The 26,983-nt window shown below is 39.8% G+C and overlaps 1 pseudogene; it reads right to left on the bottom strand.

Moving 5' to 3' along the window:
• Positions 1 to 1,984: 1,984 nt before the first annotated feature.
• Positions 1,985 to 26,983, bottom strand: LOC147318733 (uncharacterized; annotated as a pseudogene).

Below are 26,983 nucleotides of genomic sequence, written 5' to 3'. Positions count from 1 at the left end.
GGATCCTCCCTTCCCCCTCTCGATGGGCAACATAATATATCAGCTTTGCAAGTCTTATTTAGCGACACAGTGGTTAAGACCAAGTCTGCCCTGGGTTCAAGTCCATCAGCCAGGGTCTTTTTGAACTTGAATCTGGAAAACTCTCAGGAAGTTCAAATGATGCATGTTTTGCCAGACCTGTATTTTTAAGAAAAGCTAAAAAATGTAATTTGGGTTTTCATACTAAAACATGTGTGCTACATTGATAGCAATAGTTGCAATGCTTTTATAAACTAGTCTAAGATAAACTTACCCTTTGTAACTAGTAACTAGTTGCATGTGAAATGACAGTCACAATGTGTTTGCTTTTTTAAATTGTTATCTTATTATCTATATGCTAGCATTATGTACTGTGTCAGTCATACATCATCTTGCAAGCTAGTGTGCATATCTGGTGTATATATGACTGATACACACAATCATATGTGGAAATGAGAAATAATTCCTATATCCGTGACAGTCGCTTTATCTAGCATAAAGTGACTGGTGTACTGTATGCACATTGTACACTATGGGAAAATATATAAAAGACAAATGCAGAGCTGGTTAGCGATTAGTATGGCAATATCAAACAAATGACACAAAGTAGTTTAATAGTCAGATTTAATGATGGTCTTTGCCATACTCTTAGCAAAAGGTATTGTCTGTATTTAGTAGGGATGGTTCTGACATAAACGGTAGTAACCAGACCGAAAAGCAGCGCACATTTCGGTGCTTTATTTCGGTGCTTTTTTTTCCTGAGCTGTGATACACTTTTAGCCAATCGTTTTACGTTTCCGAGGATAGTAGGCGGGGCCAGGTACGTACGTTCTGTTAGCGCAGAGCTACAGATTAAAAATGTCCAAGGCGAAGCGGTTAAAAGTCTGGCTGTACTTCACAGCAAAATATGCAAACTCAGCAGCCTGCAACAAGTGCTTTAAGCTGATACTGTGATACTGTCAAAGGAGGTAACACCTCGAATCTCATGAAACACCTGGCGACGCATAGCGTTTTTTTACAAGCCGAGAAATGCGCCGTATTTGATGGCAGCAGTGGCCGTTCTTCTCTGCGTGAGTAGCTTAATGTTGTTCTTGTGTGATTTACGTTGAGTAGGCTAACCACGTTATTACATTAATGCATGTAAGGTGAACTAGCAAACATCATCATAGCTACATGCGGCTGTCTTCTTGTTTGATGGCAGATACTCCCTTCACCCTGGCCAAAAAGGCTAAAATGACCAAAGAAAAAGAGGGAAACTGCTAAACATGAGAGGTTTTTGGACAAAGTTTGTGTTTTTTTCATTGTTTAAGCACTGCTTCCAGCCAAGAGTGATACCATATATGCCCCATAGCTGCAGAAAAGGCTAACATTGTTATCTTTTTACAAAAAAACAGCTGAACATGAGAGGTTTTTGGACCAATTTTGTGTTCTCCATTCTTTAAGCACCGGTTTGAGCACCGTTTGAGCACCGGCACCGTTTCAAAAGTACCGATTTGGCACCGGTATCGGATAAAACCTAAACGATACCCATCCCTAGTATTTAGGAAGGTGCACCATGCACGTTTTATGACTAACATAGCTTTGTGGCCTTATTGCATAGGTATCTAAGAAGACGTCTCTGAAGGTTCTAAGTCACCCGGGTCATAGTGGTCTTGGAAAGACTTGGAAACTTGGAAAGAAAAGCATCTGGACTTCATTACATTTCTTGAAGACGTTTCACCTCTCATCTGAGAAGCTTCTTCAGTTCTTAGAGCAATTGGTGGCGAGTCCCAGATTTTTAAGCCATTATGGGAGTGTCCCATAGAGGGTTGTGGACCTCCTATTGATCCTCTGCTTAATCACACGTCCCAAGGTATGGAAACGGGTCAGCCAAGGTTTCGGGTGAACCCATTGTGAGACCTTGCCCCACCCTATCATGTGACTTACTGAAATCAAATGACCCAAGATGTGAGTGGGTGTTAAGGCGTCAGGGGAGGGATCTCAAAACTGGATTATAGATGGCAGACAGTTGGTGTCGTAAGCCATGCCCTCTGTTCAAAGATGGTCATTCACAGTAGACATAGATGGCTTCTTTCACTTCTCTTTCAAACCATCTGTCTTCTCTGTCTAAAATGTGAACACTGGCATCCTCAAAAGAGTGACTGTTGTCCTTTAGATGCAGATGTACAGCCAAGTCTTGTGCCGTCGAGGTGGCTCTTCTATGCTGTTGGTTTCTCCAGTGTAGACGTCTGAGCATTCTTTGCTGCACTGCACAGCATATGCTACATTGCTAAGTTTGTGTTTAGGAGTTTTGTCTTTGGGATGAACCAGGATGCACACAGAAATGGCAGCAGAGGTATATTTATAATGTCATGACTCCCCATTGATTTCTGTTTTAAGTCTAGTTTTTTAACTATGTGTCGCACTTTAACTATTCATTCACTCATCACTATATTTTGTAGATTTTCACATCCATGGCCAACTTATAATCACTGGTTAAACAATTAAGCAAATGCAAGTAATCAGCAGGTAGTAAGAAAATAAACTACTAACTCTTTTACGTTAAGTCCACACCTACACGGGTATTTTTGAAAACGCAGCTGTTTCGTCCACACGTAAACGGCATTTCGAATCACCGAAAACGGAGATTTTTTTAAAACTCATTTGTTTGTTTGTTTGTTTTGTGGACGAGGAATACAGAGTTCGTCATGCAACGTTAAAGGTATGTGCCTTTTTTCACGTCACGCTGTGCGCCACGTTATTGTTTACATGAGATGAATTGCAGAATGGCAGATATTCAGATTAACAGTATTTTGTCTCTATCTTCAGGTTTTACACGCTTACATATACAGGGAGTGCAGAATTATTAGGCAAATGAATATTTTGTCCACTTCATCCTCTTCATGCATGTTGTCTTACTCCAAGCTGTATAGGCTCGAAAGCCTTCTACCAATTAAGCATATTAGGTGATGTGCATCTCTGTAATGAGAAGGGGTGTGGTCTAATGACATCAACACCCTATATCAGGTGTGCATAATTATTAGGCAACGTCCTTTCCTTTGGCAAAATGGGTCAAAAGAAGGACTTGACAGGCTCAGAAAAGTCAAAAATTGTGAGATATCTTGCAGAGGGATGCAGCAGTCTCAAAATTGCAAAGCTTCTGAAGCGTGATCATCGAACAATCAAGCGTTTCATTCAAAATAGTCAACAGGGTCGCAAGAAGCGTGTGGAAAAACCAAGGCGCAAAATAACTGCCCATGAACTGAGAAAAGTCAAGCGTGCAGCTGCCAAGATGCCACTTGCCACCAGTTTGGCCATATTTCAGAGCTGCAACATCACTGGAGTGCCCAAAAGCACAAGGTGTGCAATACTCAGAGACATGGCCAAGGTAAGAAAGGCTGAAAGACGACCACCACTGAACAAGACACACAAGCTGAAACGTCAAGACTGGGCCAAGAAATATCTCAAGACTGGTTTTTCTAAGGTTTTATGGACTGATGAAATGAGAGTGAGTCTTGATGGGCCAGATGGATGGGCCCGTGGCTGGATTGGTAAAGAGCAGAGAGCTCCAGTCCGACTCAAACGCCAGCAAGGTGGAGGTGGAGTACTGGTTTGGGCTGGTATCATCAAAGATGAGCTTGTGGGGCCTTTTCGGGTTGAGGATGGAGTCAAGCTCAACTCCCAGTCCTACTGCCAGTTTCTGGAAGACACCTTCTTCAAGCAGTGGTACAGGAAGAAGTCTGCATCCTTCAAGAAAAACATGATTTTCATGCAGGACAATGCTCCATCACACGCGTCCAAGTACTCCACAGCGTGGCTGGCAAGAAAGGGTATAAAAGAAGAAAAACTAATGACATGGCCACCTTGTTCACCTGATCTGAACCCCATTGAGAACCTGTGGTCCATCATCAAATGTGAGATTTACAAGGAGGGAAAACAGTACACCTCTCTGAACAGTGTCTGGGAGGCTGTGGTTGCTGCTGCACGCAATGTTGATGGTGAACAGATCAAAACACTGACAGAATCCATGGATGGCAGGCTTTTGAGTGTCCTTGCAAAGAAAGGTGGCTATATTGGTCGCTGATTTGTTTTTGTTTTGTTTTTGAATGTCAGAAATGTATATTTGTGAATGTGGAGATGTTATATTGGTTTCACTGGTAAATATAAATAATTGAAATGGGTATATATTTGTTTTTGGTTAAGTTGCCTAATAATTATGCACAGTAATAGTCACCTGCACACACAGATATCCCCCTAAAATAGCTAAAACTAAAAACAAACTAAAAACTACTTCCAAAAAAATTCAGCTTTGATATTAATGAGTTTTTTGGGTTCCTTGAGAACATGGTTGTTGTTCAATAATAAAATTATTCCTCAAAAATACAACTTGCCTAATAATTCTGCACTCCCTTTAAACACGCAGTTACTGTCCCTCTATTTAGAAAGACAGAGGTGTCACGGTGTAATTATTTTACATGTAGTTGTTTTTTTCCTGTGTAATAATATTCAACATTGCTATCAATAAATTTTTCAAAAAAATGCCTCTTTGTGCAAAATGGGTTTAAAAACATCTCCAAAATGTCAGGAGTAGATAGCCATTACAACAAGTGTTTGTGAATTAAAAATCAAGAATGTGGGATACTGTTTGTCCATGATTTGAACAGCCCAGCGGTGCTCCCTACGAAGGGAAAACCAATTTTGCAGGGGAGACCTACCTTGGCACTTGTGCAGGTGAAACCAAAGGGAAGATATGCTTCACCATATTTTCTAGTCTTTGGCTTAGAATGAAGTTGGTTTGGAAACATATTCAGTGATGCTTCATCTCCTGCTTTGCGTTTGTGTGGGAGCCCTGTGCTAGCAGTGTCCAAGCACTGGTTGTTGTTTTTTTTCCCTTTTCATGCCGCGCCTCCCCTGCAATGGCTCTGCGCCCCCCCCTAGGGGGCGGGCCCCACACTTTGGGAAGGTCTGGGTTAAACTAACACACGTCTTTAGACTGAGGGAGGAAGTTAGAGTAGCTGGAGAACACACACTCCAAGTTGTTAGTAGATTCCATGCAGAACTTTACAGGGCCGCTGCAATTGCAGCCACACACTAATTTGTCCCTCTATGTAAATTTGTTGCTTCTGTCTAATATATTATTCTGGTCAACAGTAGTTCCAGATTTCAAAAACGAAACGGTTTTTTTGGCAAGTCCAAACTAAAATGGGTGAATATTTATGTGCCAGTAAAAATGATTCAAAAAATTAATTGGTAACCTAGAAGTGTAACAAAAAAGCAGGTCCCAGGCTGGGTCCCTTAGCCAAACATTTAATAAGCAAACACACAAACTGCTCTCCAAGTGTGATATTAAAGTAAAAATTCATGAATACTACTGCGTTTACCTCCATATAATTATTATTGTTTTAGCCTTGTTATGAATAGTTTTTCTTTTTTCACTTTTGTATATGAAATTCCTTCCCTAAAAAGATTTGTACATTTGGCTAAGGCACTAATTTCCTGGTCAGCATTGCTTTTGAATAAAGACATACTGTAGGCTCCAGGGGATGAGAAACCGACAGACAGGGAGCTGAGAAAATGGATGAAGCCAGATCAGACTGGCCTAGCAAGATCATTCCCTGGGTTATTCCCTCGTTTAATATCAGCTCTGATTCTAATATATATTTATGAAGCTCTCCTGTGCACATTGACATCCTAGTTACCACAGCAGCAGGTGTTCGGTCGATGTAGTATACGGCCTGGGTCTCAGACAAACACACACAGTGGAACACCTGGATGAAGACTAGCATATTATTTAGGACACACAGATTCCCAAACAGACAATAGATTTTATTTATTTATTTTTTCAAGCAAGCTTTTTCCTGGAGGGTGACTGCTTTCACTTTTGGTGCTTCCAAGGTCAAAAAGAACTGTGTCTCATTATAATCTACAGGTGCTTTTGGAATTCCAAATCTAGCGTATGTGTGTGTGTTTGTTATTATGTGCAGTACACGACTATGTTGTGTCTATGTGTGCTTACGTGTGTGTTTGAATGGAAATGAGTATATCTAAAGGGCTCTCACCCTCTCTCACAAGATAGATAGGATCTTAACAAGCATGAGGGCAGAAGGGAAGTGTGTGAGTCTGTGTGTGTTTGCCTTCCGGCTACAGCATTTTTTCCCAGATTGATATTGCATCAAATCACAAAGACAATTCCCTTGATTTTCTGACTCGTGGCATGGCCGGTAGTGAACTATGAGAGCTGTTCGATCAAATATTTACCAGTATATATCCTGACTCACACCACAACAAATTTTATTTATGTTCTTGGCAAAAAGTACTGCAAAGAACTTGCACATTACAGGGACAGTAAGGAAAGGACAGTGCATCTGTTATTTTATGTTTACCTAATGAAATAAGACAAAAATAATAATAAAAAGAAAAATCGACTTGAGTTTATATGGAAATATTGTTATCATACATCTCTGTAAACAATAATGTCTCTGTGCTAACACTTGAATAACACTTGCGTAAGTACTAGATAGAATGATCTGTCATTCTAATGAAGAGCTTGTTTGTCCTACCTGGTTAGACAAGCTTATTCTTGCCTTCTGTGGATCAAATTTCTCAACCACCCCTCAAGAGGCATCAGAATGCTGTCTTGTTCATCTTGTCCAACATCTTCATAATATAGAAATACATTTGACATGTTACATGATCAACAATATGTTTTCTCCAGGATAGCTATTGTTAAAGGTTTTGCATAAACTGTCCTCCTCTAGTTTGTTATCAAAGCATATTCAGCAAAGCTGGCCAAAGCTGGAAGGTATGTTTCATCATATTTTAATTGCATATTTTTGGGGCATATTTGACATAGCATTGCACATTCATTTCATGTTATAGGACATGCACTAGAAAGGATTTCAGAAATTTGATTACAGTGCAATTTAATAATTGCAGGTCATTACTACAGAGGTAGAAAGTTATTATAGTTACATAATCTATACAGTGGATTTACTGCATGTAGTTAAATAGAATTGATTTGCTTTTCCACATCTTAAAACAAATTACATTTTAAAAACTAGTCCAAAAGGCACCAATTTGAAAAGTGGCTGAGGTTTAGCCATTAAAAGGAAGCCTGATATAGAAGCCCAACTAATGGTCTATTTTCTGTTTTGGGTGTTTTTGTTGATGTTTTTTTATGTGCAAGAATAGTGACTTGTGGAGAATGACACCACTCACTGTATATGATGCAATCAAGGAACTGAAATGGAAAATGTATGGTATAGAACGGTTTGTAGGGAAGTAGGTTTTGTTCTCCCTTTTGGAAGGGAAATCAAAAAAGTACTGTGAACATCTGCCCCATACTTTAGCTGGACTTTGGGTGTGACATCAATAAAGAAAGAGAGAAATAGAGAAAGATACAGAGAAAGAAGAGAATGCAAAGAGGACAGGATTAGTAAAAAAGAAGTGATGGCAGCTAAACAAAGGATGACCAGTGGAACAACACTTGGTCCACATCCCACATAGCAAGCAGGTCTGACCCTGATCCGGTATCAAGCCGGCACTGCTGGATGACTTCTGGCATGATAAGACGTATGTCATCCAGATGTGGGCCAGGCCTGGCATAGATGGCACTGTCTATGTGATGGCATGCCATATCTGGCTTGATTGTAGTTTGGTGTATGTGGCCCAGGCCCATAGAAAACAGGTCTGACCCGGATCTGGCATCAAGCTGGCACTTCTGACTGACTCTGTCATGGCAGAGTGTATGTCAACCAGATGTGGGCCAGGTCTGGCAGTGATGGCACTGTTTATGTTCCTATTTTCCTATTTTAGTTATAAAGACCCAAATGCCTTAGGTGTAAGGCATTTGGGTCTGGCTGGCTCAAAACAGTTTCAGCTCTGGCCCCAGATATCAGCCTAATGTGTACATTAATCAAGCCATGTAATAACAACATGTGGCAGAACATAATAGTGCAAAAAGTAACATGACAAAACTCTGTTCAGACAGTGAATGGACTGATTCTTATAAAATGCTTTTTTACTCTCCTGGATTATGCAAAGTGCCACAAGTACAACATGCCACATTCACCCAATCACCCACTTTCTCTAAACTGAGTGCTTCCTAACTACGTTCATGCACGTTTACACTTTTGACATGCAGACTGGAGGAGCCAGGGATCGAACCACTAACGTTGCGATCAGTGTGGGCCACCTCTGGCAAATCTGATCTGGGCCACCAAAGGGCCGTCATTCTTTGCGGTATGTGGGCCATGTGTAAGCACAATGTATGGGCCAGATCTGGGCCATACCAATTTTGCTATGTGGAATGACATACTGTACATATGGAGGTATGGAATTGCCTAGGAGAGAGACCATTGGATGACATACAGGTATCAAATTTAAAGAAGGTCATGTACAGCACTGTTGTAACTCCAGAGGGTTGATAAGTCATACTATGAAGACATGGGAAAAAGTTGTTGTCTTCTAAAGAGGAAGGTGATGAGCAGTAAGCAGCAGTATGGCCTCAGTGTTGATAGAGGAGTAAATAGCAGGTCAGATGGAATTATACTGTGTCTTTTTGGATCTAGAGAAAGCATGTGATTGGGTGCAAAGAGAAAGAACTGTGGTACTGTGTGAGGAAGGTCTGAACATGGTTTGGAGATGGTGGCTCTGACAAAAAAAGATGGGAGATGGAACTGGAAATGGAAAAGTTGAAGATGCTAATATTTTCATTAGGAGGCACCAGGAAATGAGTTTATCAGTGGGACAACTCCTGTTGAGTGGCTTGAGAACAAACAAGGCAAGAGGCAAGGCTGTATGGAGTATACTGAAGATAGTGGAAAAAGAATGCAGAATATGGAGGTGTCAGACATGAAGAAATGAGAAAGACCACTGAGAAAATTTATTGATGTACAGTAGTGAAGGAGGACATGCACAGGGTTGGTGTGACAGAAGAGGATGCCAGAAACAGGGTGAAATGGAAATTATTTGCTGTGGCAACCCCTAAAGGGACCAGAAAAAAAAGATGAACAATTTGTATTTGGTGTCAGTATTAAGATTGAAAATCAAGTATACTTAATGAAAAATGAGAATTTGCATAGGATGCAATTTTTTATTAGAAAATATTTAGTCCATATTCACACTGATGCAAAACTAAGTCATAATCCTACATTCTTAAAGTGAATTTTCAAAAGGGTTACAATCAAAACAAGTCAGTGCACCGTGAGTTCACTCAAATGACACAACATGTGGGAGGAATAAAATGAGGAAGGGTAGCACTGTATGTAGTAGAGGAGAAGGTGGTGGTAAAGGAGAGGACATTATGTACTCATCCTTCATTTATCAAGCAAACTCTCACCACCATGCACAAAAGTATGAACATGGAAAATCATTTGACTTGCATGAAGTGATTTCTACAAGCACAGAAAACAGTGCTATGTTTTTGGTATTCTGTCTGCTCTACAAATGTCTTGCTACAGTGCTTGTTGAAATTGTGTTATATTTCCCTAGTGCATTAGCTCCATTTCACATTTTGGAAAACAAAAACCCTTTCTGTGTATGTGATAAAAAGAAAAATCCTTGCTGGTGGTGAAGTGTGGTGTGATGGTAGTGCATTGGTGGTTCACTGCACAGTGAAATAGCAGGGCCAAATGACAGCATAGATTCCAGCTGGCTGGTAACATGCAGCTGCTGACACGTTCTCACATCATTCTATTTGAAATGTCCTCTGCCTCTAACGCCTTGCTAGAGTCGACATTCAGACTAAACTCCTCTTCGAAATGACCACACAGACAAGAGGGTTTGACTTCACTCCCTTTACTTAGGCCAGTTGAAGTAGGGTAAAACTGAGAAAACAACATGAAATGCTCTTAGAAATCAAAGACAAGGACAAATACACAATAACGGTACAAATGACTTGTTTAGCCAAAAGCATTAGCGAATCCTCTCTTTACAAACATTTCTATTAAGCAAACACTGCAATCGCATTTCTTCAAGTAGATTTTGTTCATTATAAAGGATGGAACAGAATTACATACCGACAATGCCCTTACAGACCATCTTAAGGGAGACAATTGTTACTACAGCAGAGAACAGGAGAACAGGAGAAGTCTTTTCCCCAAACAATAGCATGCACTTTCTGATGACATCATAGAACAGAGACAGATTTGCGCATGTTACCCCAGGTCATGCCAGAAGGCGGCACTAAAGAGCAACTTTCTCAGGGAAAATCTATTAAAACAGAACACAGTTACACGGTGACATAACACTATTTGTCATAATATCTTTTGGGGATTTTCTTAAATTACAGGTATACATCCCAAAACACAAGCAATAGTTGAGATAACTAAATGTTATCGCACATAACTAATGGGTTTATATTTATTATTTCTTCTTTTAGGCAGTCAAGAATGTTTTACCAGTGTTTACAAATGTTTTTTTTAAACGTCATTTGCCAGTATTGCTTTTTGCATTCTAACAATCAAGAGATGCAGTCACCGTATGTCTGGAACAGTCACCATCACTTAGTTCCTATTCTGCTGGCACACCATCTAGCCTGGAGAAGGGCCAAAAAAGTGTGAATTCTAAAGATGTATGCAGTATGGCCGAATGCTCCCCTAATCACATCTCTAGAAGGTGTTCAGGAAAAAATATTCTCTTACTCTCTGTTACTTCTTCAGAAAGTAAAGACATCTGTAGGCCCATTTATCTGTGTTCACTGTGTTTGTGGGTTATATAGCCTACATGTAAAAGTAAGGGGCTTCCAGCCAGTCTTCTATTATAGAGGAGTGGGAGGAAGTTCAGTAGGCTGGTCTGTTACCTGTAGACAGCATTGTGTCTCCAGGAGACAGACTCAGTGATATAGCCTGTGAAGCAGTTCTGTGTATCCACGAGGGGCTGCTGTCATAGGAATGGATTCTTTAAAACATGCTATGACCAGCAACACTTGTACTATAGTAGAAAGTGCCACAGCATGGAATTCACTCATGCAATAGTGAAGTATTTCAGGACTAGGTTAGTGATGTGATAAAAAATTGTCCATCAGCACATCTGTTAGCTGATGGGCACGTTCTTTGAAAGCCCAGCCTGGGATTATATTAGACCTTGCAGCTCTGCAAGGGTTAACACACTGCACACCGCTAACATGAGTCATATATATATATTACAGAGTCTTTGCAACTGCTTTGTAGCACTAAAATATATCTACATTTTATTTTGTTTTTCATGCATTTTCAAAGGTCACAGATATATTTCATTTTTAGGATTACTCTTACAAACATACAGTACATAAGAAGCTGGTGAGGTATTAATAGTATGAAAGGAAGCTGTTGTAGCTCTGTTTTTATTATATTTGTGGGATATAGGGGTTTGGGTTTGAATTGGATTCCTTATCAGAATCAGAATCAGAAAACTTTATTGATCCCTAGGGGAAATTATAACATAATTATAATAATATTACTATATAATAATATAATAATAAGTGCTTATTAATGAATTGCAAAACATTTTCACATTAATAAAGACTAGTTATAGTTCACTACAACACCCTACATTTTTTGGTGTTTGGGAAGCTACTGCTTTTTTTTTGTTTTTTTTGTTTTGTTATCATGCGTCTGTGTAACATACTGACACGATTTAATCTTTCCTTGAATTTTTTTGAGTCTCACTGAGTATACAGCACCAGTGGCTAGTTTTCACCTGTGAATTTCTCAATTTTCATAGACTTCCAATCTCTTTGTCTGTCTCTGTCTTTCTCTTTCCCTTCTGTCTTAGAAACACTCATCATGAACAACAGCACACATTCCTATTTTCAATTATTCTGGCTGAGGGCAATATGTTTTAATGATGAGCTGATTCTCCAAGTGCAGTCTCCAGCTTTGCCAGCCTGAGCAGCAATGCCTTTTGCACATGTCAGGGTCGGGGCCTAGTTGTAATCTGAGGCTCATTACAGCTGGTGAGGCCAAGAGCAGAAACGGAACACAACATCTCCCTGCAGCGCTGAATTACTTTTCCACCACCGGGTTCCCCTTTCTCTCGCTCAGTGTTGCTCTCCTTGTCTCAGCTGCTTCACTGTTTGTCTTTGATCTCTCTCTTTCCTGTCTTATTCCCTCCCTCCTCATCTCTCTCAATCTCAATACCTTGTTCTCCCCATCTGCTCTCCATTTATTTCTCAGTGTCTTTTTCTTGCTCTCTCTCTTTCTCTTTCTCTTTCTCCCTTCGTTCTGTCTCAGCACTCATTGGGGAGTGCAGTGGGTTTTGAGGCTAGTTTTATTGAGTTTACTCAGGTTCCTGGAAAGGACTATTTACCAATAAGGTCATGATGAGGTATACCAAGTCTATGAGCAAATCCTCAAATCTCTCTCAAACCATCTGGTGTGTGTGTTTTTATGTGGAGTTGCTTGTTTATTATATGTGTTCATTTTTTCTAGTCCTGAATATTAGATTTCTAGATCCTTCACAGAAGAAGGTTTATCTCACATATTGAGAGGTAAGCTTAGTACTGACAGAACTGTGAATAACCTTGTTAAATAGATACTGGACTGCATCTAAATTACAGCACTACAATTTTCATACATTTAGTAAATTGGAGATGTAAATTATTCATTGTGAAACTTTTCTGCAGTCAGGGGATGCATGAAAAAATGAAGCCAATGTGGAAGTGTCAAAAACTACAGTTTGTCGAAAGGCCACTCGAGGCTCGCTCCAAAAGCAAATCAGTCCTCATACACTTCCATATTAAAATGCCCTACTTTATTCTATCAGTAAAATATCAGTAAAAGCATGTTTATATTATTGAAAGCACTATTAGTACAAAGTGTATTTGCACTGAATGATACAAATACAGTTTTGAGTTCCATGGATAATTTCCACATTCATAAAGACTGTGTGGTGGGTAAATGTTTTTTATAATTCAACTATCTGGATACTAATGTTAGAGGTGTGGCTGCTTTGATTACCAGCTCTCCTCAATCATGGCTAGTAAGGTTATCTTTATAAATCTGGTACCATTTATCTGACAAGAACTATGGTTTGCTGTGTTGTACAGACATTTGTGCTTCGGTTTTGGTGAGCAAAACCATAAAAATAGTGTGATTATGTTGGTAAGAAAAACCAAGATTATATTGTAACCACTGTATTTCTGTCCTTATGTAATGCCTTAAAAATAATCAAAGAAATTCAAAATAATCAGTTTAAAGCAATATTTTGAATTACAGAATGAACATATAAAAGGACTTCTTCTGGATAGCTACATTTTAAGAGTTTTGGCCTTTTTGCTTTTTCATTTTCCACCACAAATATTCAAATAAAACTTTCCTCTGTGTCTGACAGATAGATATGTGGGATTATGTTGAAGAGAGAAAACTTTTCCTGACTCCTTAGGGTATATACGGATAATTTATCCTTTACGGGGATTTGTGTCTATCAAACAAGAGTGAAATGTTATATAAGAGAAGTATATCTGGGAGGAATTTATTCAGCTGTAACTGATCCATTCCCTTTCTGAGCCACTTTTTGACGTTCTTTGATATAATAGAAGAGTGGAGGAAGTGACTAGTGTGGGTAGCTTTTGAATGTTTGAATGCATGAACCCCCTGTGTCAGAATAAAGATAGTAGACTTTCTTCAATATTCATGGACTGAAAACATGATGGGCTATTTGAAAATGAAAAGCCGGCCATGTAGAAAAATATTGAGAGAAAAGCTGAAATATCCTATAAAATGAAACTGGAGCCCTTCGCAAAGACATCACAATAGGTTTTCTTGAGGAATTTCTCTGGCATTATACTGTCCATCGTAAAACTTTAACTCAGACTCGATTGACTTTAATCCAGTCTCTCTGATTTTCTTCCATTAATGCAGCTTGTTCAAAATGTTGCCGAATGTAGCATGTAGAAATGATTTTTATTGTTGCAACCAAAAAGTTATATTGTTGAACAGTGCATATTAAAAAGAGATTACACTGTCAGTAATCCTCTACACTAAAGGTTGAGGACTCAACTATACTATAAAGTGGCTTAAATGTTAAAGCTTGGATCCGACCCAGATGGACTGCAAATGGGTTTTCCCCCCCCTCCTATATACGTTATCATAAAACAACATGCACATTGAATCAGTCAATATGAGATGCAAAATGTTATCAAGTTGATGCCTGTTGTTGACACACTGTTGCATGCTAACACAGATTTTATTTGAACAGAACCCTTATAGTTTAATAGTGATCCTATTTGTTTTAAGCAGCAAATTTGTAACTTCAAGGTCAAAAGTTTTCTGTTACTGTCATGGAGACAGTTTCAAATTCATAAATTAATAATCATATTTCTTCTAGTAACTGTTTCATAACAGTAATATGGTAGTTTAAATATATGTACAAAGACATAGACGGCCTACATCAGCTAAATTAGACCTCATTATTAAAAACGTTGTTGTTTAGTGATGTATCAGCCCATTAATACATTTATAGCACAATTTTAAAGCAAAAAAGAAAAAAAAACTTTACTACTTTTGTTGTCTTTTGTTGTCTGTCTTTTACATGTCATTGGACCTGTTTGAAAGGGTGCACAGATAATGTCTGTTTCTGTCTTGCTGAAGTGAACATGAAGTGATTAAGCTGTCTTCTTGTCTTTCTGAAGCAGGTCACAATTTGTGCCACAGCTGTCACCCATCTGGCTTGTGTGCTACCTTGCCAGGTAGTCTTTAGCATTACACCAGTACAATATGTAAAACAAAAGCACGTGTCTCCCCCTGTAAAAACATCAAGGAAGCTGGTGATATTTTGAAGAACCCCTATAATGTTATACAGAAGCAATAATTCCTCTGTCAGCGGCAGATTTTTTTTCTTTTTCACTACCAAAGTATTAATACAACTAATAAGCTCATACAGTGGCAAGCATAATCATCAGCAACTACACACACAGTGCTGTTATCACAATCAGCAGCAGTCTCATATTGTGTGCAGGCAGATTGATTACCAGAGCAGCGGGGCCAATATTCAAAAATTTTTCTCAATGCCCCAAAACACTGATTTTTGTGACCACTGCTAATTTTAAGATAATGTCTTCCACTTTTATATGTCCTCAGTTAAATTACATACTTGCAAATGTATATGTGTGTATCTGTTTTGACTCAGCAAGGATGATATTAAACGAGTAAAAAAAAGAAAGCAAAACTGATATTTTAAAGCAATACAGAATGCTTGAGAGTTTTGCTGCATCCTTGGAGGACCACCCAGAGAAGCTTGATTTCTGCTTGAAGAATTGAACAAATTAAGTTTCTTGATCTTACATGCTGTAATTACTATTCTGAAGTGCAATCACATAATACATCATGATTAGGGAAGCAGATGTTGCAGTTGTTTCTATAATGCAGGTTTGTATCTCATTGAAAACCTTCAGCTCAACAGATAAAAAAAAAGGTACATCAGTAAAAATACAGAGGATATGGGAATCCCTCCTGTATGATATATTCTGTGGTTCAGTGTTGATGGCAGGTTTTCCCTGTGTCTCTATTATGCAACTCTGCAGCAAGAGAATTTGAGAAAAAAACACACTCTACTCTTCACAGTCTACTATTGAATATTTAAACCAAATGTTATTTTAAACATTCAAATTTTGAATCTGAAAGAGCCAATAAGATCAAATAAGCAAATATTGTAAATTATACAACGTGTATATTATTTTGGAGAGGAAACTATATATGTAGTACTAATGACCGTGGAAATTTTCTAGTAAAGATTTTCATGGATGAAGAGACCAGAGGCCAAAACAAGATCAGGTCAGAATAAGATAAGATAAGATAAGATAACCTTTATTAGTCCCACACGTGGGAAATTTGTTTTGTCACAGCAGGAAGTGGACAGTGCAAAAGTTATGAGGCAAAAATTAGAATACAATAAGAATAAATACAGTACACAACTGTACAGAATAGAATAAAATAAAATACTATATACAGTAGAATAAAATAAAATAAATATACAATAAGATAAAAATAGAATACAAATACAAATACTATATACAACTGAGTAAAAATACAACGATGACAGAAAGGATTATTGCACTTAGTATTATTGCATATGTATGGATGTGTGTGCTTGATCAGTTAAAGTCTTTATTGTGGAGTCTGACAGCAGTGGGGAGGAAAGACCTGCGAAATCTCTCCGTCCCACACCGTGGGTGCCGCAGTCTCCCACTGAAGGAGCTGCTCAGTGCTGTCACAGTCTGCTGCATGGGGTGGGAGATGTTGTCCATCAGGGATGACAGCTTAGCCGCCGTTCTCCTGTCACTCACCACCTCCACTGGGTCCAGAGGGCATCCTAGAACAGAGCTGGCCCTTCGGATCACCCTGTTCAGTCTCTTCCTGTCCCCAGCAGAGATGCTGCCGCCCCAGCAGACCACGCCATAAAAGATAGCAGAAGCCACAACAGAGTCATAGAAGGTCTTCAGGAGTGGGCCCTCCACTCCAAACGACCTGAGTCTCCGCAGCAGGTACAGCCTGCTCTGCCCTTTCCTGTAGAGGGCGTCTGAGTTATGAGTCCAGTCCAGTCTATTGTTCAGATGAACACCAAGGTACCTGTAGCTGTCCACAGCCTCAATGTCCATACCTTGGATGTTCAGTGGTTGCAGTGGAGAATGCTTGTGCCTGCGGAAGTCTACCACCAGTTCTTTGGTTTTACTGGCGTTGATCTGGAGGTAGTTCAGCTGGCACCAGTCCACAAAGTCTTGGGTCAGACCTCTGTACTCCTTGTCGTCCCCATCAGTGATGAGGCCGACTATTGCAGAGTCATCAGAGAACTTCTGCAGGAAGCACTGGGTGGAAATAAAAGAAATAAAAGACAGTCAAAAAAGACAGTCAAAACATAAAACAGTTTAAAGTAAAATATAAAAACCTAATTTTAAATAAGTATAAGAATGAAGAAAACGGGGTTAACCCAGGATGGTAATGTTGCTGGTAATGGTGTTGCGGTTCTTTTTTGGTTGTGTTTTTGTTTTTTTGTTTTGTTTTGGTTTGTTGTTTTTCCATAACTTGTGTATCTGCAAATATACACATTCTGTATTTTTCATATGAAAGAAACTATACTGTGGTGGGGCTTGCTAATTTCTTGTTTTTGATTTATGTATGTTATGTTTTGTTTTACTTCATATGTTTATATGTTTCATATGTTGTTTGTTTAATTTAAGACAAAAAAAAATTTAATGAATGAGAGGTAAAACTTGAGGGGGTAGGGACAAATAAGTAAATACTTCAGCCTACTCCTTTTCAAACAAATAATGGAATGATATTTTGTAATGATTGTGAAGGCACATGTTTGAAATGTTTGAAATAAAAATGAACTGAACTGAACTGAACTGAACTGAATTGTGGGAGAAGTCTGCAGTGTAGATGGTGAAGAGGAACGGAGCCAGAACCGTTCCCTGTGGGGCCCCCGTACTGCAGACGACCCTGTCCGACACACAGCCCTGAGTCCTCACATACTGTGATCGGTCGGTGAGGTAGTCCAGGATCCAGGTAGTGAGGTGATGGTCCACTCCAGAGTTCACCAGCTTGTCCTTTAGAACCGAGGGAAGAATGGTGTTGAAGGCACTGGAGAAATCAAAGAACATGATTCTCACAGTGCTTCCAGTGGTCTCCAGGTGAGCGAGGGAACGATGTAGGAGGTGAATGACGGCATCATCCGCTCCAATGCCAGGCTGGTAGGCAAACTGAAGTGGATCCAGTGATGAGCTTATTAGGCGCCGAAGCTGAGCCAGGACCAACCGCTCCAGGGTCTTCATCAGGTGGGATGTCAGAGCCACCGGCCTGTAGCTGTTGAGGTACTTGGGGCGTGAAGTCTTTGGCACTGGTGGTGGGAAGTTAGCCAGCTATAGTAGTTCCAGGTGTGATAAAAAAAAAAAAGAAGAAATGCCCAAGAAGTACAACAAGCTGTCCACATCTGAGGCCTGCCCTTGAAGAGGGTATACCAGAGAGATAGAAGATGGGAGAATAAACCAGGGAACAATACAACAGCAGCAGCAGCCCCAGCAAAGCTGGAGATAAAGCAATATGGGAAAAGCATATGGGAGAAGGATGTAACACATAACAACAGTGGCTAGTAGATCAAGAACAGACCATAGCAACCTCCGTGAACAGGCTCCAGTAACCTTCACAGTGGCAGACATCCAAAAAAGGGTCTCAAGCATGAAGATTTGGACAGCATCAGGCCCAACTGGATCTCTATGCCTACTGACTAAAGAAGCTTATTGCACTTCATGAACATCTGGCACCACAAATAAACTAGCTGGTAATGGATGAGACACCCAGAATGCCTAATTGAAGCCTGGACAGTCCTGATCCCCAAGTATCCCCCCAAAAAGACCAGTCTCATCCAACTACCATCTAATAACCTGCCTCATTGCAACATGGAATCTCCCATCAGGCATCATAGCGGGTAAAATGAACAGGGACTTGACTCAATACATGACACAGAAAGGGCACAGAAAGGAATTAGCAGAAACACCAGAGGAGCAAAACATCGGCTACTGGTAGATAGACCAATCACTCGAGACCATAAGACCACATTGCACACTGCTTGGATTGACTACAAGAAAGCTTACAACTCAGTGTCTTACACATGGATCCTGGAATGCCTAGGATTACACATTAAGAGCCTTCATCTGGAATTCCTTGGGGATGTAGTGAACAACACTAGGGGCCACACGACATTGTTTAACTTATCCACACTTCTAAGATGTATTGCAATGACATCAGTCATGACCGGAGAAGTGTTGTCAGATTCAGATACTAGCAAAGAGGATAGTTAGTCAGAACTTATGGTACTGCACTACCAGAAGGCAAGATTGCAGACATTGAGGACAGCTAGAAGTATGTGGAAATCCCACTGGCAAATCGGAACCATGAAGAGGCTGCTAGGAAAGCTGCAACCCCTAAATATCTTCAGAGAGTAAGGCAAGACCTGAATGCGAAGAACAGAGATCTGACCAATCAACAACTATGTCCTGCTGATCGTTAGAAACCCTGCTGGGTTAATAAGCTGACCAAAGGATGAGATAGAAGCCACTGACATCAAGACAAGAAAACTCCTTAACATGCATGGAGGGTTTCACCCCAAGTCCAGCACCTTGAGACTGTACACTAAGTGGAAGGAAGGTGGCCAAGGACTAATGAGTGTCAGAACCACTACCCAGTATGAAACAAAAAGTTGATACCATAAGTGTAACAACATAAGTACAGATAATGACCGGCCAGGTGGGTGAGTGGGGAAATTATTTGTTATACATGTTAATATATAAATGTCTATGTAAACTGTATTTGATATGATAAGAAAAAGAACAGTCGGGTCATGTGATGATATTTGTCACATTAGACAATCCAGTCCCAGATTTGTATTTTATTTTTTAATAGCTACAATATTTAGCTAGGAGCAACTATTTAGTACATTTATCTGTCTTGTATTGCATCTCTTGTTTATTGAACTGCCAAAGCTGATAATACAATAAATCACTAATTTCATTTTTTAAAAATAAAAAGTACGTAAGAAACAAACAAAAAAATAAAATAAAATCAAGCAACTGCAAGACTTTTAATAGGAGAAATAGTACAACAAGCATCAGAAAAATAAAAGTAGAAAAAATGGTGTGGGTATTTTGGTCATATGACCACTACAAGAAAGGCCACTTTATGGTCTATTTCAGGTGTGCCACTCCCTCTGTGGTAGAGAATGGACCAGAACAAAACAGTTGTCTGGTACTTTGAGCTCCCACCCTGTCCCTGCACGAGACTATATTCCACACAGCAGGCTGTGAAATCATTTTGGTCTCCCTCGGAAGAGAGCCCCCATGCAGAAATCCATAAATTCATGAGCATCTACCATCCACACATGAAACGAAAGGATGTGGTGGAAAAAAGAAAAAGAGTATGACAGAGAGGAAAGAGAGAAATACAGTGAAAGAGGAAAAGAAGGAGAGGCAAACAGACAGGAGGACACTGCAAAAGAGGAGAAGAATAAAAACTGGACAGGCAGAGCAAAAGAGAGGAACAAAAAGGAAAAGAGACAAATGAATGCTGAGGAGCAGGGTGAGTGCTTGGAGGGACCCAGCATGAGTCTAGTGTGAACCCCCGACCGATTCAGCACCGGAAGACACAGTCATAGGAAAATCAAAATTCTTTGGTTGCTTTCACATGCACACAGAAACATGCATACATCCTATGACAGACACTAACACAGAAACACATTATTAAGAGGACCTTTGAGTATGCACTCTGCTTTTGATGATCTTACATATTCTGATGTTCATGTACATGCACAAGCACACTTGCATACACAGCTGCTGTGTTTCTTAATTCAAGCACAATTCTCACTCCCTAACTCCCTGGTAGCCCTCAGCCTGCCTGCCCTTTTAGCTCTCCCATGTCTTTGCACTTCCACTTACTTTCCTGCATTCCAACCCCAAAGTGTACCAAAGCTAACAGATTTGCAAAGATTACTTTAGAAATACAGACAAATAAACTACCCTGTTAAAAAATAGAAGTGCTTTATTACTTCATTAAAATATTGTAGCTTAATAGATTACCTTTAATTACTTTTCTAAAATTTAAATAGGGCAATATGGCAGAAAAGTCAGGCTGTAAATGTTTCCTCAAGATTGTTGTCAGGAATATTGATGTCGGTATAATTCAGTATTGTTCAACTGCCAACTGAATAGAACCTAATGGTGCTGAACTTAAATTAGTCCCAGCGGCTATGCTGACACATATTGCCTGGAAATTTGCCAAAAAGAGAAGAAAAGATGGAAAAAAGATGAAAAGCAACACAATGAATATTAAATTCTTCATATAAAATCCTCTTCATAAGGATCATAGCATATATATGTGTAAATGTCTGTATATACCCCATCTCCAACTTACTGGGTATTTAAATCTGTGTTTTTTTAAACCCCATTTATTACAGATTCTAATTCTGCTGCTTTTCATATATATTATGTTAATTTCATTGTTCCCCTATGAAGAAATCATAGTAGCAGCAATAGCTAGCAATTGCTACTACTATGATATTGTGAGCAATATTAAGCTCTCTGTTTGCGTTTGACTTTCTTTCCAGTGTTATGCTAAGTGTATGTAACCTGTAAATAGTCACCAAACGGTCAGCAAGATTTGCATCCATGATCCTGTTCCAATCACCACTAAATACAGACTTAAGACTTTGAAAAAGAACCACAAGCCTAACAAAAACTGCTTGTAGGGCAGGTTCTAATACATACAGTTTTTGAAACCAGTATATGCTCATACAATCTCATTCTAACTTTCAGTACCTGCCATTTCTTTTGGTCACTGTGATTGATTAGTTAGATTTATTTACCTTTGTAAGTTAATTATGTATGTATCTAGATGCTACCCTACACAAATTTCTCTTAACAGAGTATATGTAGTTGAAGTGCAGTAAGAACAAAACATTAAGTAGCCTATGTAGATATCGCATCTGCACCCTGGACTGCAAGTTTGATATACCCAGAATACCTGTGTTATCTGGCTTAACCCACCTTAACATTTGTGGTAGTCACACAAAGGTGTTTATCAACTTGAGAAGTTAAAACAGGGTATATCAATCTAGCTAGGAGTATCTTCATGTGACAGGAGTGGTGCTGCCAGCATCTGACCACTCACAAAAAAATGGCTAATGTCTAGCGATTCATTTTACAAAGGAAGTAAACTTTGATGTAACCCCTTCATATTAGAAAAATATGAAGTGGTTAAACACATAACAGGGCTCTAGACTAACTTTTTGCCATGGGCATACCGGTACGCCTAACTTTAAAAAGTTAGGTGTACCGGCACAAAAGTTAGGCGCACACAAATTTTATAATAATTTATATAATATAATGTGTTTTTCTGGATACACTGTGCTTTTTCAGCATTCAAAGATTGATGACACCGTGTCAGAGCACTGGCTATGAATTTCAGAAGGATCAGGCCTTAACTTAACAGAAAAGTTAGCAATAGTTCTTTTCCTATTACAGCTACATCCACTTCTGTCGGGCCTAGGCTGCTCACTAGGGCTGGGTATCATCACTGATTTCTATAATCCATTCGATTCTGGTTTTCAAAGTCCCGATTCGATTCAACTTAGCCTCAGACAGTCAGAAATATTATAATTCTGATCATTTATCAGTACTGACTTCATCAGAATTGTGAACATCACAGCAGATGCCTTTGTGTGAAAGTAACTGAGAATAAAACACAGAAAAACATGAAGGAGATTTTCCTGGTCTGGCTTTTTATAGCAGATAACCTTAAAAATATTCTACAATGTTCTGCATATAAAGTTTAAATTTCTTCAGTATTGAACAACAGAAAAAATAGGCTTTCTTGTCCGAGGTCATTTAAGTGAAAAAAGAAAAGAAAAAGACAGCAGCCGACAGCGCTGTAAACAACGGTAGACTGGTGGGTAATAAGCGAATGAATACAGGGAGTGCAGAATTATTAGGCAAGTTGTATTTTTGAGGAATAATTTTATTATTGAACAACAACCATGTTCTCAATGAACCCAAAAAACTCATTAATATCAAAGCTGAATGTTTTTGGAAGTAGTTTTTAGTTTTAGCTATTTTAGGGGGATATCTGTGTGTGCAGGTGACTATTAATGTGCATAATTATTAGGCAACTTATTAAAAAACAAATATATACCCATTTCAATTATTTATTTTTACCAGTGACACCAATATAACATCTCCACATTCACAAATATACATTTCTGACATTCAAAAACAAAACAAAAACAAATCAGCGACCAATATAGCCACCTTTCTTTGCAAGGACACTCAAAAGCCTGCCATCCATGGATTCTGTCAGTGTTTTGATCTGTTCACCATCAACATTGCGTGCAGCAGCAACCACAGCCTCCCAGACACTGTTCAGAGAGGTGTACTGTTTTCCCTCCTTGTAAATCTCACATTTGATGATGGACCAAAGGTTCTCAATGGGGTTCAGATCAGGTGAACAAGGTGGCCATGTCATTAGTTTTTCTTCTTTTATACCCTTTCTTGCCAGCCACGCTGTGGAGTACTTGGACGCGTGTGATGGAGCATTGTCCTGCATGAAAATCATGTTTTTCTTGAAGGATGCAGACTTCTTCCTGTACCACTGCTTGAAGAAGGTGTCTTCCAGAAACTGGGAGTAGGACTGGGAGTTGAGCTTGACTCCATCCTCAACCCGAAAAGGCCCCACAAGCTCATCTTTGATGATACCAGCCCAAACCAGTACTCCACCTCCACCTTGCTGGCGTCTGAGTCGGACTGGAGCTCTCTGCCCTTTACCAATCCAGCCACGGGCCCATCCATCTGGCCCATCAAGACTCACTCTCATTTCATCAGTCCATAAAACCTTAGGAAAATCAGTCTCGAGATATTTCTTGGCCCAGTCTTGACGTTTCAGCTTGTGTGTCTTGTTCAGTGGTGGTCGTCTTTCAGCCTTTCTTACCTTGGCCATGTCTCTGAGTATTGCACACCTTGTGCTTTTGGGCACTCCAGTGATGTTGCAGCTCTGAAATATGGCCAAACTGGTGGCAAGTGGCATCTTGGCAGCTGCACGCTTGACTTTTCTCAGTTCATGGGCAGTTATTTGGCGCCTTGGTTTTTCCACACGCTTCTTGCGACCCTGTTGACTATTTTGAATGAAACGCTTGATTGTTCGATGATCACGCTTCAGAAGCTTTGCAATTTTGAGACTGCTGCATCCCTCTGCAAGATATCTCACTATTTTTGACTTTTCTGAGCCTGTCAAGTCCTTCTTTTGACCCGTTTTGCCAAAGGAAAGGATGTTGCCTAATAATTATGAACACCTGATATAGGGTGTTGATGTCATTAGACCACACCCCTTCTCATTACAGAGATGCACATCACCTAATATGCTTAATTGGTAGTAGGCTTTCGAGCCTATACAGCTTGGAGTAAGACAACATGCATGAAGAGGATGATGTGGACAAAATACTCATTTGCCTAATAATTCTGCACTCCCTGTAATACAGAAAACAGAGATTGGAGACGGGAAACTGTTCTTGAAGTACAGAGAGAGAGAGAGAGCTAGCTGTGCATGGAGTGTGATTTTAATAGTCGTGGAAGCAAAACAGCAAAATTCATGATGACATTGATCAAATGTGAAGCGCAGTTTGCTGCTTCTTTTGCTGCTGGCTCAGTGAATTTTGGTTGGAGAGAGACAAAACCTGCAGCTCAGAATCAGCGCAAAAAGACGTGAACACAGCGCGGACCGGACGCATCAGGATCGCTAAGCTCTGACAGCGTGTCCGTCTACGGGCCGTCGGGTGAGAAAGCCGAGAAAGACAAAGCCGATTCTGATACGTCGGTCCGCTCTGTGTTTACGTCTTTGTGTGGAATCCGTGTACCTGCTCTCATTTGCTGTTTGGTTGTTGTTGAAATGGTTTTGTGAGCTTTAATCTGAGAATCTGGCGTTTCTGGCAAAACACAGTTCTATTTAAAAGTCGATTCAGGATTTAATGAATTGATATCGCTTTATTCAAGCTACTCTCCTCCCACTTCCACCTGCACTTTCAACTGGACCACGGCCAATCAGAGAAGTCCCGCCCCTTACTATCTCTGATTGGTTTAGTCCACGATAGGGGCAAAATGTGTCTGTTGTTGACCACAGGAAAGGTTGCAGATTTTTTTTTTTTTTGCTACCCGAACAGTTGGTCGCACAGGTGCAACCAAATATTTTTTTTTAGTCGCACCACTGAAAAATTTGGTCGCACTCTAGAGCCCTGCATAATACGGATATAAATAAACCATGGCACGATATTCATGTAATAAAAGAATAATGAGATAACAAATTTTACTTCAGTTTAAATTGTAATTCTAATACTAAGCTTGAATTACTTAAATTATCAACAGGAACATGAACAGAAGCAGAGAAAAAAACCCAGCTTTATTTTCTGTTGTCTAAATTGTAGAGAGTGACTTTGCCTCTAAACAGAAAATGAATAGGTAGAAGTGTTAAAGTGGGATTCAGCGTGCAGGGCAGCTCTAAAATCAGTTGTAGTGGCTGAGGAAGGGAAAAAGATTCACAACTCACAATAATTTCTATTGAGAGCTCCAGTAGGTTTTCTTTGTGTATTGGTTGTGATCAGCTGTTCAGGGCAACTGCTGCTCTGACGTTTACTACTCTTTGTGCAGGTGATGCCTGCATTTTAAACGTAATTGTTACACCTGGTAGAGCAGCCACACTGATCATTTTATTAAAGATGAAAGAATTTAGACAGTTTGTAACTCTCAGTGTTCGTTTGACTTTGGGACCTGTAGTGGAGTTTGGACCCGGAAATGGCTAATGACATCAGACTTAATGACTGGATTATGTGGAAAAAAAGAAGAGGGGCAGACTTTCCAAAGACAGCAAGTGTAGTGGTACAGGGCAAGTACACAGTTAGACGGGTGAGCCGGATTTAAATGCATTTGTATCGGGGGAAAAGTGGAGAAACAAGTGGAAATATAAAATGAGCAGCATCTTGGCCGCATTTCAATCATATTAGAAACTGCAAAGCTGAGTGGAGAATCTTTTCAAATTAGAAGCCTGCTAAAGTGATATTCATTTTTATTTTCAAACTTGTCCAGCTTCAATCTCATGTGTGTTCCCCCTAGTAGTATTAAATGCATAAAGGCTTTTATGAAAACACTGATTAAAAAAATTACGTCCTTGAAAAAATGATTGAAAAAGATAACATTTACAGTTCAGTTTTGAATATTACATAATAATATTACATAATAATGATAATAATAACCCTTAAGTCTTTTGATCTGCTGCTCACCACAAGCAATCCCCAGCTGCAATCACAGCCTGGAAGATGGTGAAAGATGTACCCTTAGGCCCCCTCCTCGATTCAGAGATGGTCTTTCCCTTTTCACGTAAAAGGCCTCCTTGACTCCGCTCTCTAACCAGTGTTCCTCCCTGTCCAGGATGTGTACATCCTCATCATTAAAAGAGTGTCCACTGGCCTGTAGGTGTAAATAAACTGCAGAGTCCTGGCCTGACGAGGTAGCTCTTCTGTGTTGTGCCATCCGCTTTGCCAAATTTTTTTTGTTTTCCCCAATGTATAAATCCTGGCAATCCTCCTGGGCACTTAACAGCGTACACTATGTTACTCTGTTTGTGTCGGGGGACCTGATCCTTGGGTTGGACCAATTTTTGGTGCTTCAAAAGCCACACAGTGTTTAGAAAAAATGCATCTCAGCTGTTCCGATACTCCTGACACATACGGGATCACTACAGGTTTTCGCTTAGGCAGCGGTTGTCCTTCTCTCCTGGATTGCCTGGAGCTTTCTTTTGCCTCCTTCCCAGCTTTGACAAAAGTCCGGCTGGGATAACCACATTTACTCAGGGCCTTCTTGATGTGATGTTCTTCTGTTTCCCTGGCCGCTGTGTCTGTGGGAATGGTGTTCGCTCTGTTGTAGTGTAGGTGGTGTTCCAGTGTAGGATAACAACGCCCTCTTTTCTTCTTCTTCCATATACAAATTAGCCACGATCAGTGTTGGTCAAGTTACTTGAAAAAAGTAATCAGTAACTAATTACTGATTACATCCCCCCACTCGGTGCTTGTTTAGGGGTTTTTTTTCGCTGTAAAAAGAAGTTTTCTTCCCACGCACAACGGACACTAATGTTTTTGTCACTTTTTATGGAATCAAACTCAAAGTAAGGTCAGTACTTCCACGCTTTAAACGCTGCATGCTCATACTCTCTCCCGCACTCGATATATTATCCATTGTTAATCTGCACACAGCTGTTGTCACGAACGTCGCACTCGCTTACGTGTCATGAGACATTCCCGCAAAAAAATCACGGTTTTAGTAACGCAGTAACGCAGCGTTCCTATGGGAAAGTAACGGTAATCTGATTACCGTTTTACAATAGTAATCCCTTACTTTACTCGTTACTAGAAAAAAGTAATCAGATTAACAAGTAACGCGTTACTGCCCATCTCTGGCCACGATGAATGAAACTGGGGAAACCAT

Source organism: Aulonocara sp. 'chitande type north' Nkhata Bay, linkage group LG11 (genome assembly GCF_057382095.1).
Source record: "Aulonocara sp. 'chitande type north' Nkhata Bay isolate Kocher_YH1m ecotype deep benthic linkage group LG11, A_spYH_male_GT1.1, whole genome shotgun sequence".
In the NCBI taxonomy this organism is placed as follows: Eukaryota; Metazoa; Chordata; class Actinopteri; order Cichliformes; family Cichlidae; genus Aulonocara; species Aulonocara sp. 'chitande type north' Nkhata Bay.
The sequence above is the reverse complement of the archived record's forward strand: the minus strand, read 5'-3'. Positions and strand labels throughout refer to the sequence as shown.